This window comes from Apodemus sylvaticus, chromosome 21, assembly GCF_947179515.1.
Source record: "Apodemus sylvaticus chromosome 21, mApoSyl1.1, whole genome shotgun sequence".
Taxonomy (NCBI): Eukaryota; Metazoa; Chordata; class Mammalia; order Rodentia; family Muridae; genus Apodemus; species Apodemus sylvaticus.
The window spans coordinates 61,928,401-61,944,571 of record NC_067492.1 but is presented as its reverse complement, the minus strand read 5'-3'; the positions used below and the strand labels follow the sequence as shown (position 1 = coordinate 61,944,571).

Here is a 16,171-nt window from a genome sequence, read left to right as displayed (position 1 = left end):
AATACATATGTGTAGCTGTAAGACATCAGTGTTTCAAAACAAATACCAACTAGACATGGATGAAAAATATAAGGTATACACAAGCATTACCAATACAATTCTCTCTCAGAATTGGCATGTTGAATCTTTCATTTCTTTGAGGAAAACACACAAAAATTGTTCTCAAACTTCTAAATGAGGTGTGAACAAATATCAACAAAGAAATGTTTCATCAAATGGCACTGACTGCCAGGGACTGATTATGAGGGAAAAGATTAGCATAATAACTCAATGAATGTATGCACAGGTACTGATATTGGACAGGATGGGTGTTGAATCTTCATAAATCCAGGCATTTTTGGATTTTGAATGACATGTTCTCCACATGACAGGAGTCACAGGAAGTTTGAAGATATTGTAAACATAACTAACATACAATAGTATATGAACAACAGAGAGAATGTTCAACTCCTGGTGCAGTATTTCAAGTGAGACTGCACTTCCCTACACTAGAGAGTGGAAGACATAATGTCCCATTATTCTTCTCAAAGTATGCATGATATGGAACTTTTATGACCTTCTAAACTCTTGTCTATGGAAGTTCTGTTGAAATCCATTGTGTTCGTACATATGGCAGTTGACACATATTCTGGCCCAAGCTGCCCAGGAGAAGATTGTCCTTGGGAATTATGCCATGCATATGAATGAAATCATGGCATCTGAGGATGGAGAAAATGATCTCCAAAACAAGTTTTCAGAAATATGAATGACATCAGGGCACCTGAGGTTGGAGAAATTATCTCCAAAACATATTTTCAGAAAGGTTTTGAGCAAAAGTTTTCAGACCTCAGATGTAGAGCTTGAGGCCAGAAATTTCTCAATGTATCCAGGGAGAATGACATAGGACAAGTTGATGGGAACTGTTGAATATAATTAAGCGGACTTCTAGAGAGCAGTAGATTTTAAACAGACCCATGGGTGTAAATGTATATGTGTGTGATGTTTGTCTGCATAGGAAACTGATTTCACAACTGCATCCTAGATCCTAGCAGACATGAAGAATCTTTGTGCTTTCACTATTTCCTTTTTGCTCCTGAAGTTTTCTCTCATCTTGTGCTGTTTGATTGAACCAATTTGCTTTTGGAGGATAAAGAATACAGAAGATAATAATGGAGATTTGAGAAGTGACTGTGGTTTTTTCCTTTTTACAACAGAGGAACCTGTTGAAGACTATTTTTATACTGATATTTTAGATTTTAGGTAAGCCATTAACTTTATTTTTCTGAATCAATGACATTAATTAGAAATATTTAGCTGTGTATACAAACTGGGGTTAGGTCCTGTTCCTTCCCTCTGGGTTTAGGAACCACCGAAAATTAATTATTGCACCAATCACTATTTTAGTACTGTCAAATGTTTCACACTTTAGCTTAGCTTTAATTCATTGTGCTCCAGTTCACAATGCTGCAAAATGAGTCTGGATTCTGTCTGTTGAATCTTTGTTGATATCATATGTTGAAAGATGCCTTTTCACCAGCTTTGAATCCACAATTCCCACATTGAACAAGAGTTCAATATGGAAAGACTGCATCACTTTCTCTATTCAATTGTCTGCCCACAATTCTCATATGAGTATTCATCTAAATGCCTTCATAAAAATGTTATCTAATTTTGGTCTCCAATAGTTGGGCATATATTCTTTCATTGAAATATTTGTGCATGTATAGGTCTACTATACATGATTAGGTGTATAACATTGCATGGGTACTTGTGAAAATACATATATTTTCCTTTGTAAAATAGTCATTGAGCCCATGCTGCAATTTTGTGTTTGACACTGAATATGGTAAAGGACTGTGAGGCTTCATATTCTGTTAAAAGAATAGTATTTTGGTCTAATTATGAAAATAACCAGACATAGATTAAGCTTATTTTCAGTATCAGATAGATGGTCAGTATTTCTATTAAATATTGAATGAATAAATATAATGTTAGAGAAAATCTAGGAGAATAAATGTCCTCCTTTTGTATAAGAAGTTGTCCTTGGTGTTTGAGATCCTAAGAATGAGATGTCCCCATATTTGCCTGTAGATAATGAGGGAGATGTGTTCAAATAACTCACCTATTAGCTAATCAATGTGTTTGGGGCTTCTTTATTTCATGAACTAAGATTTCCTGTGCTTTTATGTCTCTGATGCTCATCACATTTCTTATTCAATGTTCATGTCTTTGGGATTTAAAGAATAAGTTTTTCAATTGGTAGCTACAATACACTGTACACTTTGATAGTGATGGTTGATTCACCTTATTATTCTTCTGTGTTAGGTTAGTATGCAATTCATTTCTGATGTTTTCTGTATTTTTCCACACCTCATTGGAAAAGTAGTGAAAATTTTCATTGCTGATACTTTCATAGGCCATAATATGGTTTAAAATTACAAATTCATGAACTGTGTGAATACACTTTTCACGTTTAGAAAGAAAAAACTTAGCTGCAGACACTCATTTGAAAATTCATATTTCATCAAAAGAGCATGTTTGGTGTATTTAATCCTGATGAAAGGTAAGAGCTAATAATAACAGATGAACTGCTGTAGGGGCAGATGAACAAATTTCTTACGGAGAGAAGATCTCTGTGCTCAGACATCACTTAAAGGATCTCAAAAACTAAGGAACACTGAGGTATTAAGAGAAATCTGATAGGTTTTTTAACAAACTGACATAGTAACAACATACTAAAAGTTAACATTAAATTAGTGGATAAAAAGAGCCCAAAGGATAAAAATCTGGGTATCTGGTATATTATAGCATTTTGTGTACTTTGAAATGGATAAATAATTTAAATGAAAAATATTTTAAAATAATAATTCTAATGGTCTACAAATATCATGAAAATATTGTTAGTTATTTCTCACTGTGCATGAACTTAGCATTATTTCAATGTTTAACTTCAAAGTATTTATTCTATTGTAAAATTTGTAACATATTCATACAGATAAAATAATTTTTCCTTGTAAAACAAATAATTATTTTTCAATATACTGATGGTTAGACAATATACTTAGGTATATAATGCATTTTAAAAATACTCACACAATGCCAGTTTTTTATCATATAAAGGCTCTCAAATATATATAAATATATTTTTTCTTTCATTGGATATTTTCTTTGTGTTTCAAATTTTATCCCTTTTCCTGCTTCCTCTCCAGAAACTCCCAATCTCATCCCTCCTTCCCCATATTTATGAGGGTATTCCAGCCCATAACCATTCACAGCTACCTCACTGCACTGGCATCACAGTGGTGTATCAAGCCTTCACCGGACTAAGGACCTCTGTTCCCATTGATGCCCTACAAGGGCATTATCTGCTTCATATGCAATCAGAGCCATGATTCCCTCCATATGTACTCTTTCTTTGGTTGTTTAGTGCCTGGGAGCTCTAGGGGTTCTGGTTGGTTGATACTGCTGTTCTTTCTATGGGATTGCAAACCCCTTCAGCTCCTTCAGTCCTTTTTCTAATTCTTCCATTGGGGAACACGTGCTCAATCCAATAACTGCCTATGAGCATTCATCTCTGTGTTTGTCAGGCTCTGGGAGAGCCTCTCAGGAGGGAGTTATATCAGGTTCATTTCAGCAAGCACTTCTTGGCATCCATAATAGTGTTTGGGTCTGATGACTTTATATGGGATGGATACCCATGGCAGATTCTCAATGGCCTTTCCTTCAGTCTCTGCTCCACACTTTGTCTCTCATAAGTATTTTGTGTCCCCTTCCAGAAGACTGAAGCATCCACAGTTTGGTATTTCTTCTCCCGTGGCTTTGTTTGGTCTGTGAATTGTATCTTGGGTATTCTGAATTATTGATCTAATAGCCACTTATCAGTGAGTGAATACCATGTGTGTACTTTTGTGACTGGGATATCTCACTCAGAATGATATTTTCTAGTTACATCCATTTCTCTTGCAAATTTCAAAAAGTCACTGCTTTTATACATGTGTAGTACCCCATTGTGTAAATGTAAATAATTTTCTGTATCCATTCCTCTGCTGAGGGACTTCTGGGTTCTTTCCAGCTTTGGCTATTATAAATATGACTGGTATAAACTTAGTGAAGCATGTGTCCTTGTTATATGTTGAAGAATATTTTAGGTGTATGCCTGGGATTGGAATTGCTGTGTCCTCAGGTAGTACTATGTTCAATTTTCAGGGGAACTGCCAGAATATTTTCTAGAAAGGTTGCACCAGCTTGTAATGCCACCAGCAATGGAGGAGTGTTCCTCTTTCTCCACACCCTCCACTGTATCTGCTGTCATCTGAGTTTATGATCTTAGTCTTTCTGACTGGTGTGAAGTGGATTCTGATGGATGATTAGATTTGCATTTCAGTGATAACTAAGGATGTTGATTTTTTTAGATGCTTCTTGGCCATTTGATATTCCTTCATTAAGAATTATTAATTTAGGTCTGTACCCAGTTTTATTAGGGTTATCTGGTTCTCTGGAGTTTATCTTCTTGAGTTGTTTGTATGTATTGGATATTGACCCTCTATCTCATGTAGGATTGGTAAAGATCTTTTTCAACTCTGGTGGCTGCTGTTTTGTTCTGTTAACAGGGTCATCTGCCTTACAGAAACTTTGCAGTTTTATGAGGTCTCTTTGTCTATTGGTGATCTTAGAACATAAGTCAATGATGTTCTTTTCAGAAAATTTCTCTCTGTGACTATGTGTTCTCGGCTCTTCCCCACTTTCTCTTCCATTAGATTCTGTGTATCTGGTTTTATGTATAGGTTCTTGATCCACTTGGACTTGGGTTTGTACAGGAAGATAAGAAGGAATCGATTTGCAGTAATCTTCATACTGACCACCAGCTGAACGAGCACCATATCTTGAAAATGCTGTCTTTTTTCCACTGGATGATTTTACCTCCTTTATCAAAGATGAAGTGACCATAGGTGTATGTGTTTATTTTTTTGGACTTCAGTTCTGTTCCATTAATCTATCTACCTGTCTTTTTATCAATATCATACAGATTTTATCAATATTTCTCTGTAATACAATGTGAAGTCAGAGATGATGATTCCCTCAGATGTACTTTTATTGTTAAGAAGACACCAAGTCATTTTATATTATATGTGACTATTATGAAGGGTGTTGTTTTCTTATTTCTTACTCAGCCTTTTTATACTGTGTGTAGAGGAAGGCTACTGATTTGTTTGAGTTAATTTTATATCAAGACACTTTCCTGAAGTTATTTATCAGCTTTAGTACTTCTTTGGTGGAACTTTGGCATCACTTAAATATATTATCACATCATCTACAAATAGTGGTAGTTTGACTTCTTCCTTCCAAATTGGGAAACAAATGACCACCTTTGCTTAACTAATTCCTCTAGCTAGAATTTCAAGTACTATATTGAATAGATCAGGAGAGGGTAGGCAGCCTTGTCTAGTCACTGATTTTAATGGGGTGGCTTTAAGTTTCTATTTAGTTTGCTGTTGGCTGCTCGTTTGCTGTATATTGCTTTTTACTATGTTTGGGTATGGACCTTGAATTTCTCATCTTTCCAAGACTTTTACCATGAAGGGGAATTGGATTTTGTCAAATGTTTCTCAGGATGTAATAATATGATCGTGTTGGTTGCTTTTTATAAAAGTTTGTTTATATTGTGATTTACATTGATGGATTCCCATATTGAACCATCACTGCATCTCTGTGATTGAGTCTACTTGTTTTTGTTGGATAACCTTTTTGATGTGTTATTGGATTCAGTTTGTGGGAATTTTATTGCATTATTTTGTATAGATATTCATAAGGTTAATTGGTCCGTTTATGTCTTTATTTGTTACACCTTTTTTGTAGTATAGGTATCAGTGTAACTTCACTACTGTTCACAAGTGTGGCTTCATAGAATGTGTTGGGAAGTGTTCCTTTGGTTTCTATTTCATGGAATGCGGTGAAAATCTTTGGTCATAGAACTTCTTTGAATGTCTGATAGAATTCTGCCCTAAAACCATCTGACCCTTGGCTTCTTTGTGATTAGGGGGCTTATAATGAGTGCTTCTATTTCCTTAGGGAGTGGTGGACTCTTTACATGGTTTACCTAACCCTGACTTAACTTTGGTACATGCTGTCTAGAAAATTACAATTTAATCCACTTTTTCTAGTTTTGTTGAATATACACATTTCTAGTGGAATCTGATTTTTTTTTTAATTTCCTCAGTTTCTATTGTTATGTTTCCCTTTTCATTCCTGATTTTGTTAATTTGGATACTGTCTCTGTGCCCTTTGATTAGTCTGGCTAAGTGTTTATGTATCTTGTTGATTTTGTCAGAGAACCAGATCCTAGCTTTGTTGATTCATTGTGTAGTTCTTTCTCTTTCTAATTGGTTGATTTCAGCCCTGACCTTGACTTTTTCCTGCTGTCTAGTTCCCTTGATGGTTGCTTATTTTTGATCTACAGCTTTCAGATGGGTTGTTAAGCTAATAGTGTATGATCTATTTACTTTTTCTGGGGAGGCACTCACAGCTATGAGATTGTCTATTAGCATTGCTTTCATTGTGTTCCATAATTTAGAAACGCTATTCGTTATTTTCCTTGAATTATAAAGAATCTTTCATTTCATTCTTTATTTTTCCAATTGGTTAAGCTATTATTGAGAAGATAATTTGTTCAGTTTATATATATATATATATATATATATATATATATATATATATATATGTCAGATTTCTGTTATTTTTGTTGTTATTGAATATCAGCCTTATTCTGAGGTAGTAACATAGAACACATGGGATAAATTCAATGTCCTTGTATCTATTGAAGTTTGTCCAATTTGTCGTCAATTTTGAGAAGGTAACAATATATTTCTTAATGGTTCAGTTTTTAATATTTTGTCCTCTTTTGTATACTTAATCCCTAAATAATATCGTGTATTGATATTATTGATATTATGTTTTGAAACAATTTAAGTCTCTACATAGATGAATGATCCTCATGTATGGATATTATTAAGTATGCATTAATGATATTTTCAGTGTATGAAAAGATACAAATGTAAAAGTTGAACCCTGTTTTTGAAGTATTATTTGCTTCTCAAAATAAGCAATTTTATTAAGATGTTTGATGTATAAAATGGTTTTGAATAATAAAAATAAGGAGAATATATTGTATATTTTATAAGTGTATTAAGAAAACATTTTTAAAATGTATCTGTGGAATTACATCTCCAATATTATATTATAATGTCTTATTCAGTAGGACTGCAATATAGTTCAAGGATGGCATTAAGAGATAGATCAAACTCTGTATCAATGTACGCAAATACAAAATTTGTCATATCGTATCATATTATATCTTATCGTATCATGTCATATAATAGTGCCCTATGTCTAGGAATTCTTAAATTGCATTCAGCTTATTTCAAGACATTTAGTTAGAAATTTACCATGTCTCATAGTACAAACTTTACTGCATTTGAAATTTTTTCTTTCAAACATCTCCCTTATTCATCACTATGCCTTGTTTTAGAATACCAGCAAGAAGATATGAATTTTTTCTCCTAATGCTTTTTGCAACTGATGAGATCAACAAGAATCCTTATATTTTACCCAATATGTCTTTGATGTTCTCCATTGTTGTTGACCTATGTAAAGATACATTGGGAGTTCTGGATAGAGCATATTCACAACAAAAAAAATAACATGAATTTTATTAATTATATCTGTGAAAAATATCAAATTTGTTATGTACACCTTACAGGCCCATCATGGAAAACATCCTTTAAACTGGCAATTACTTCTAAGAAACCAAAGGTAAGAATGCGTGACAATGGATGCATCAACAACATTAAATTCCATTTAAATGGATCAACAAGAAAACTTTCACAGCATGAATTTATTAGTTTTCTGCTACACACACACACACACAAAGATATATATATATATATATATATATATATATATATCACTGTATATCAGCATATATATATTAATATATGTATTACTGTATATGCATATCACAATATATTGACAGACAGACAGATCGATAGATAGATAGAAAGAACAAAAGATAGAAAGATAGATAAATTCATAGATATAAATGTGTAAATTAAGGAATTAAATAATCACGTCATTAATGTACTGGACAGAGAAAACTGTGTTCTAGAAAATTCAGACTTGTCATAAATAGTCTAGAATCTAAATGGAATAATACATGATACTTAGAGTATAATCATACTATCCATGATAGGAGTTTGGTAAGGTGAGCAAAATTTTTTTGTATATGATCCCAAATATTCTAATAATCATATTCCTCATGTGAATGTTTCATTCTCTCTTCTACATCCTTTAGGTTTTCTTTGGACCATTTAATCCTAACCTAAGTGACCATGACCAGTTGCCCTATGTCCATCAGGTAGCCAGCAAGGACACACATTTGTCCCATGACATGGTCTCCTTGCTGCTTCATTTTAGATGGACTTGGATAGGACTGGTCATCTCAGATGATGACCAGGGCATTCAGTTTCTCTCTGATTTAAGAGAAGAAATGCAAAGGCATGGGATCTGCTTAGCTTTTGTGAATGTGATCCCAGAAACCATGCAGATATACATGACAAAGGCTATGATATATGATAATCAAATTATGACATCTTCAGCAAAGATTGTTATCATTTATGGTGAAATGAACTCTACTTTAGAAGTCAGCTTTAAAAGGTGGGAATATTTAGGTGTTCAGGGAATCTGGATCACAACTTCACAATGGGATGTTATCATAAATAAAAAGAAATTCAGCCTTGATTTCTTCCATGGGACTGTCACTTTTGCACACCAAGGAGGTGAGATCACCAAATTTAGGAATTTTACTCAATCTGTGGACACTGACAAATACCCAGTAAACATTTCTGATTCTATACTGGGGTGGAATTATTTTAATTGTTCAATCTCTAAGAACACCAACAAAATGGAATATTTTAAATTCAACAGCACACTGGAATGGACGGTATTGCACCAATTTGACATGGGCCTGAGTGAAGAAGGTTACAATTTGTATAATGCTGTGTATGCTGTGGCCCACACCTACCATGAACTCATTCTTCAACAAGTAGAATCTCAGAATCCTGCAGAATACAGAGGATTATCTACTGACTGTCAGCAGGTTAAGTTTCTTACATTTCATGCTGTTTAGATATACCAATATGATTTTTGAAATGGACCCAGAGAAACACATGTACATTTGTTAGACATTATTCTCTCAGTGGAAAGACTTCTACACTGCAAATCTCCCTAATTAATCTTTCACTTGGATGAATCAGGCACAAGGAAAACATTTAATAGGAAATAATATTTTTATGATATCAGTGACTTTTGTGAAAACATGTCTCAACATTTCAACAAATGAGATCAAATGTTAAAAAAAGACCCAAGAGTTTTTTATAATAAAAGCCTTAGGTGATGACTAGACTAGAATGTTTTTTCTAAAAACTAATTTCTAAAGAATCAGTACATGTCCTGTAACTAATAATAACTCATTTAAATTAACAATGATTTACAAAACCACAAATGAATAAGACTGTATATTTAATTAAGTTTCTGTTTACCTCATATATGTTGACTGTCTATACATGAAAGATCAACAGCCATTCATTAATTTCACACACATTGAGGATTCGTCTTGATTTGCTCATTCATGACTATATTTTTAAAAAGGTATTTTTTATTTACATGAACACACACATTCACACACAAACAATGTTACTTGCTATATGCTAATTATTTTTTCTAGTACATTTTACCATTGAACATTATGAAGTATATACATTTTCAGATATCAATGAGGTATATTGTATTTTACTACACGGGATTGCTTCACTGCAACTGTATTTTGTGAATGTCATTAAGAAATTAGGGGAAAATCTCAGTTTTGCTTACCCTTTATTGATACGTATACATAACCATCTAATGATAGATCTCATTTAGGTGTCTTCCTTGCTGAAGACCAGGGTGTTTACTAACCCTGTTGGAGAACTGGTGAACATGAACCATAGGGAAAATCAATGTGCAGCATATGACATTTTCGTCATTTGGAATTTTCCACAAGGCTTTGGATTAAAAGTAAAAATAGGAAGCTATATTCCTTGTTTCCCACAGATGCAACAACTGCACATATTTGAAAACGTGGAGTGGACCACAGGAGGATCTTCGGTATGTATACCACAAATTTTAGTTGTTTTCATGATATTTCTATTTTTAAATATGAAGTACTGAAATAATATGTCTGTGGTTAAGACCAGTTTCTTTCTGTTACAAGCACCAAAATCTGTTCCCTTTCAACTCCATTAAAATCTCATCATAGAGATCAAAAGCTTCTGAATTTCATGTTCAGTTGCACCCATAAGCCTATTCACCACACACTACAGGAAGATATTATATATGTAATTTATATGTATATATATGTATATATAAATTATGTATATATATGTATATAAATTTGTAACAAATTGAATTATATGTATATTATTTATATATACACATATATACATATATATAAATATACATAATTTATATATACATATATGTATATATATATATATATATATATATACACATACATAATGAAAAATGTGTAACTATATGTATACCATGAAATTTTCTCATTCTGTGAGAACATATTTATAACTTAATTAAGTATAGCATATATTCATTAACAGAAATCTTTCTTCATATTCAAGGTTTTCTTTTTATTTATGTATTTTTGTTATTTTATTTACTTACATTTCACATGATATCCCACTCCCTGCTTTCCTCTCTTCTCTGGGGTATTGCCTTAGCTGACATTGGTGGGGGGAGCACCTAGGTCTTGTGGAGACTCAATGCCACAGTATAGAGGGATGCTAGAGTGATGAAGTAGGAGTCTCATAAAGACAGGGGAGATGGGGGAAGGGATAGGATATTCAAGGTTTTGTTTTAAACTTCATTAACTTTAGGACAGTCTTATATGTCATTTTTGTTCATATTCATCAATCAAATCTTCCTTGATATACTCTGCCATTTTTTTCTCCACATACTTCCGTATTCTGATATTTTTATTTATAAATCATAAGAAAAATCTGATGCCACATAAGCATTCCTGTTAGATAAATTAGATAAGGAAGAAAAATTTTAAATTGCTACACTCTAAAAGTTGCATATATACTATTACAAGATGTAGAAAATATTGTGAAACATTTGGTGCATTGCAAGGAAATACAAATAATAATGTGCATGAAATTGTTAAGAAATAATGGTTAATAGAGGAATATTTATAGTCACAACTGTTAATGTCCCACATATTAATCTATGTGTCATTATACATATTATTTATAAATGAACTACACACACACACACATTCGCAAACACACACACATTTTATGTAATATTTATATATTGTTTCAGGTTCCCTCATCCTTGTGTAGTGAGCCATGTACTGCTGGATTTAGGAAAATTCATCTTAAAGAAACAGCGGACTGCTGCTTTGATTGTGTTCAGTGCCCAGAAAATGAGGTTTCCAATGAAACAGGTACAATCTTGCATGCAGAAAAAAGTTGCTGAATTTGAATAGCTCCTCATTCCAACCTAGAAATATGATATGGCCTAGATGTAAACTGAAGTCCTAAAATCTCCTTTTTATAGAACTTAATCAGTTAAATAATATCAACTTCTTTTAGACCTAGCAAATAACCCATAATATCTTCTAGAAACAATACATTTCTCTCACAATATGCTGATAACTAATTTTATATTATGAAGAAAACATTTAGGTGGACATAAATGTGTAATAATCTCTAAAGAAAATGTTAGGCATAGTCTAGGAATGTGTTTATTTTTCTTTGATTCTGTGTACGAAGAAACTTTACTAAATGAACAGTCCATAATCTTTCTCTCCATCACACAACTTTGTGCCTGACAAGACCAGATGCTCAGGGTAACAGTTGTTGTTAAATGAATTATAATTTAAGAGTTTAGATGAGTTCAAGGTCAGCCTGGCCTACAGAGTGAGTTTCAGGATAGCCAGGGCTATACAGAGAAACCCTGCCTCAAATATCCAAAAATAAAAGAGCGTAGATGGATTAAAGGATTAATATTTTTCTGTCAAACATTTAGAAATTGAGTGAAGATTTCAAGAATGTAAGAAGGGATGCAATAGTGCATCAATCAATATCAATCACTGCCTATCCAATGAAAGAGGGATGGATATGAATATCTATTATCTTCGTGCCATATTGCTAGGAATGTATAGTTGGGATGAATGAGATTGTACCAAAATGAGAGAAACATGCACATGACTATGAGGCATACAGCTTCAAGAATGAAAATATTCCTTTAGAGAAACAGTTCTTTTTTTTTTCTAGTCCATCAGTTGTTTTATTTATTTTTATTTTTATTTTTATTTTTTACAGACATTCTTTTTTTAATTTAATTTTTTTATTTATTATTCGATATATTTTTATTTACATTTCAAATGATTTCCCCTTTTCTGGTCTTCCACTCCCTGAAAGTCACATAAGCCTCCTTACCTCCCTCTGTTCTCCCACCCATCCCTTCCCACTTCCCTGTTCTGGTGTTGTCTTATACTGCTACACTGAGTCTTTTCAGAACAGGGGCCACTCCTCCTTTCTTCTCGTACCTCATTTGATGTGTGGATTATGTTTTGTTATTCCAGATTTCCAGGTTAATATCCACTTATTAGTGAGTGCATACCATGATTGATCTTTTGAGACTGGGTTACCTCACTTAGTATGATGTTCTCCAGCTCCATCCATTTGCCTAAGAATTTCATGAATTCATTGTTTCTAATGGCTGAATAGTACTCCATTGTGTATATATACCACATTTTTTGCATCCATTCTTCTGTTGAACGATACCTGGGTTCTTTCCAGCTTCTGGCTATTATATATAGGGCTGCTATGAACATAGTGGGACATATATCCTTATTATATGTTGGGGAATCCTCTGGGTATATGCCCAGGAGTGGTATAGCAGGATCTTTCGGAAGTGACATGCCCAGTTTTCTGAGGGACTGCCAGACTGATTTCCAGAGTGGTTGTACTAATTTGCAACCCCACCAGCAGTGGAGGAGTGTACCTCTTTCTCCACATCCTCACCAACATCTGCTGTCTCCTGAGTTTTTAATCTTAGCCATTCTGACTGATGTAAGGTGAAATCTCAGGGTTGTTTTGATTTGAATTTCCCTGATGACTAGTGAAGTTGAGCATTTTTTAAGATTTTTTTAAAGATTTATTTATTATATGTAAGTACACTGTAGCTGTCTTCAGACACCCCAGAAGAAGGCATCAGATCTCATTACAGAAGGTTGTGAGCTACCCTGAGGTTGCTGGGATTTAAACTCAGGACCTTCAGAAGAGCAGTCGGTGTTCCTAACCACTGAGCCATCTTTCCAGCCTCTTGAGAAACAGTTCTTGCATGAGAAATTGTATGTTTTGGTTTTTATGTGGAGATACAGGAAAAGGGTACAACCCAAAACCAAGCAAAGTATGTAATGCATTTCATAAACTGCACACAACACTTTTCTGTGATTAGTGATTTTATGGTTTGACGAATTAAATAATCTCAGACTATGCATATAATTATTTATCACATTTTCTTTATTTTTTTGCTTAATGAATATTTATTTATCTGTTCAATACTCTATAAAGGTCTTTGTTTCACCACAAAACATAGGTTAATTGAAAGCAATATTGAATCAGTGATCCCGACAGCAATAAGGAATGGGTAGATTCTCAATATCAAATTATTTATTGATATATCCTTTGAATAATACAAATACAAAACCATTAACTACATAATTATGATATCTTATGAGGGCTTATTTTTTCACCAGCAGATATGGAACAGTGTGTGAGGTGCCCAGATGATAAGTATGCTAACTTGGAGCAAACCCACTGCCTCCAAAGAGCTGTGTCATTTCTGGCTTATGAAGATCCACTGGGAATGGCTCTAGGTTCCGCTGCTCTATCCTTCTCGGCCTTCACAATTGTAGTACTCTTCACTTTTGTAAAGTACAAAGATACTCCTATTGTGAAAGCCAATAATCTCATTCTCAGTTATATCCTGCTCATTTCGCTAGTCTTCAGTTTTCTCTGCTCATTGCTCTTCATTGGACATCCCAACCAGGCCACCTGCACCCTGCAGCAGATCACATTTGGAATATTTTTTACTGTGGCTGTTTCTACAGTATTGGCCAAAACAATAACTGTGGTCATGGCTTTCAAGCTCACTACTCCAGGGAGAAGAATGAGAGGGATATTGACATCGGGGGCACCTAACTTGGTCATTCCCATTTGTACCCTAATCCAAGTTGTTCTCTGTGGCACCTGGTTGGTAACATCTCCTCCCTTTATTGACAGAGATATGCAATCTGAACATGGAAAGACTGTCATTATTTGCAACAAAGGCTCTGTCATTGCCTTCCATGTTGTCCTGGGATATTTGGGTTCCTTGGCTCTGGGGAGCTTCACAATGGCTTTCCTAGCTAGGAACCTTCCTGATAGATTCAATGAAGCCAAGTTCCTAACTTTCAGCATGCTGGTGTTCTGCAGTGTCTGGATCACCTTCCTTCCTGTCTACCATAGCGCCAGGGGAAAGGTCATGGTGGTTGTGGAGGTCCTCTCCATCTTGGCCTCTAGTGCAGGGTTGCTAGGTTGTATCTTTGTCCCGAAGTGTTATGTTATTGTAGTTAGACCAGATTCAAATTTCATATGGAAGTACAAGGAAAAATTGTGTCATTGAAACTTTCATAGTTTGAAAATGTTAGATGATTCTCACCATTTTTCTTTGTATTAAGCAAAGTAGAATTTAATCATAAACAAATTTGAACTTACAAATAGGACAGCATTGTCCATTGTGATACCAATTAATAAAGTTTGGAGGAAAATGGTTACATTCAAAAGTACGTAATCCTGAATGTACTGAGAACTAGGAATCTCTACTGAGGAGTGACTCCCATTGTTTTTTCCTGTGGTTTTGGGTGTAAGTCATGTACTTAATTAAGGATTAATATAATATGATGCTACTGACTGTGGAAAGTACCCCCTCTAGGTATTCCTGGTGTTATAAGAAAGAGGATTGCAGAGAACAATGACATGAAGCCAGTAATCAACATTATTCCACATGCATTCATCAAATGCCTACAACCATTTATACTGTGGCCCAGGTACATGAGAAAACAGTTTTTGCACATGTTTCTTTTTGATCATGGTGTTTGTTACAGCAACAGCATCTAAGACATCCCTTAATGGTAAATTGCCTCGGTTAGCATTTGGAATAACATAGATTCCTGACATACTAAAAGGCACTTATTTGAAAAGAGAAACAAGAGTGAATGTTAGTAAGGTATGAATCACAGTGAAAGTATTCTATGTGACAACATAGAAGCGCTGGACTTTGCAATAGATTTACAATGAAGTAGGAAGATATTAAGAATATAATATAACCTACAATGTAGGGTACATTTTATGAAAACGGCCATTTGATTCAGATAGTACCTGCAGTATTATTCTCTGTAAATTCCTGTGAAACAACACAATTTTATTATGAAATTAAAGTGTTCCATTAAGTGTGTAAAATCACTAATGGTAATATCCCACACAAGACATTTACCACACTAAGGTCAGTGAATTACATGAACATAAATCACTGTAAATGAAGAGTCTCATTATAAATTTTATCAAAATATGAGTGCTAAAGTTTATTTCAGTTTAATATTACATGCACAAACATTCACATATAAAGACATACTCAATATTATTACTTTACATCAAGTTTTGAAGGACTCTGTCATTTTTCCCTCAAAGCACTGTTTGTTGCCTCATTTCTTAAATATGATTTGGTATTTTATTTTTGGAATTGACATTTAATTGCCTTTTGTTTATACTTACTGTCTCCAAAACACCCTTTGTACCACTCCCTGCACTCCTAAAATGCACATGGCCTTTTATTCATTAATTCTTATTGAATGTGCATTATTTGCACAATAATATATATATATATATATTAATGATTAATAAATATTTTCACAATAATTATATATCAATAATATAAATATTGAAATTGTGGAGAATGTGTATAATTACATATATTTATGTTCTGATAAAGCCACATAGCAGTAAAATCACTCTTCATGACACTCTGCTATTCCTTA

General features: G+C 33.8%; 1 pseudogene; it reads left to right on the top strand.

The window, feature by feature from the left end:
* The first annotated feature begins 1,033 nt into the window (after positions 1-1,033).
* LOC127671688 (vomeronasal type-2 receptor 116-like) lies at positions 1,034-14,760 on the top strand (annotated as a pseudogene).
* Positions 14,761-16,171: the final 1,411 nt, after the last annotated feature.